General features: G+C 45.9%; 1 protein-coding gene across 3 annotated transcripts in view; it reads left to right on the forward strand.

The window, feature by feature from the left end:
* The window catches only part of GRIA1 (glutamate receptor, ionotropic, AMPA 1), a 349,138-nt gene that overhangs the window by 227,240 nt on the left and 120,795 nt on the right, over positions 1 to 1,103 (forward strand). The window lies entirely within an intron of this gene.

Here is a 1,103-nt window from a genome sequence, read left to right on the forward strand (position 1 = left end):
AAGAACTCTTTCCAGCAGTCACATACAGATCTTCCCCTCACATGCTATTGGCCACATCTCAGGAACCTACCCCAGCTAGCTACAGCAGGAGCCAGAAAATGGTGTCTCTACTCTGGGCAGGATCGCCATGTTGATTGAGCCTCCTAGATTTGTGCAGTGGGCTGGTCCTTCTGGTCAGCTGCATACCTGGCTACAAATCAAGGAAATTTAACTAAGCAATAACCAGTACATTTCTGCCTCAGAGAGTCAACTCCCAATTATCATGCAGACTACCAGCCTCTCATTCCCTGCAAGGCAGCTTTAAACTCTGCAGCTAAAATCTATTTTGTTTTCTATTTGAAAATGGCTTAGAATAAAGATGAGTTTCTCTGATAGCTCAGTTGGTAAAGTATCTGCCTGCAAAGCAGGAGACCCCAATTCAATTCCTGGGTCATGAAGATCCACTGGAGAAGGGATAGACTACCCACTCCAGTATTCTTGGGCTTCCCTTGTGGCTCTGCTGGTAAAGAGTCCTCCTGCAATGCAGGAGACCTGGATTCAATCCCTGGGTTGGGAAGATCTCCTGGAGATGAAGGGCTACCCACTCCAGTATTCTGGCCTAGAAAATTCCTTGGACTGTATAGTCCATGGGGTCCCAAAGAATCAGACACAACTGAGCGACATTCACTTTCACTCCAGAGTAAGAATAGAGGATAATTTCTCTTTCCCACGTCAAATCTAACAGCTTGGTAGTGGCTATGAAGAACACTGTTGAGAAGGATTCTGAGTCTAAATCTGTTTATCCAGGGCCAACTGTGGATCCTTGCCAACTTTCTCTTGCCCCTGGTCAGTTGCATTTTGTAAATGTCAGGCCACTGAACCAAGACACTGTCATCCCAGTTTTGCTCAAACTGATTCAGGACTTTAGAAATAAAGGCACTTCGACATGACCTTAAGCAAACAAAATCACAAATGTGATTTCAATCAATGAGTAAACTACAGAGGAGTTTCATTCATTCAGTTCAGTTCAGTTGCTCAGTCGTGTCCGACTCTTTGTGACCCCATGAGCTGCAGCACGCCAGGCCTCCCCGTCCAACACCAACTCCTGGAGCCTACCTAAACTC

This window comes from Bison bison, unplaced genomic scaffold, assembly GCF_000754665.1.
Source record: "Bison bison bison isolate TAMUID 2011002044 unplaced genomic scaffold, Bison_UMD1.0 scf7180017864505, whole genome shotgun sequence".
Taxonomy (NCBI): Eukaryota; Metazoa; Chordata; class Mammalia; order Artiodactyla; family Bovidae; genus Bison; species Bison bison.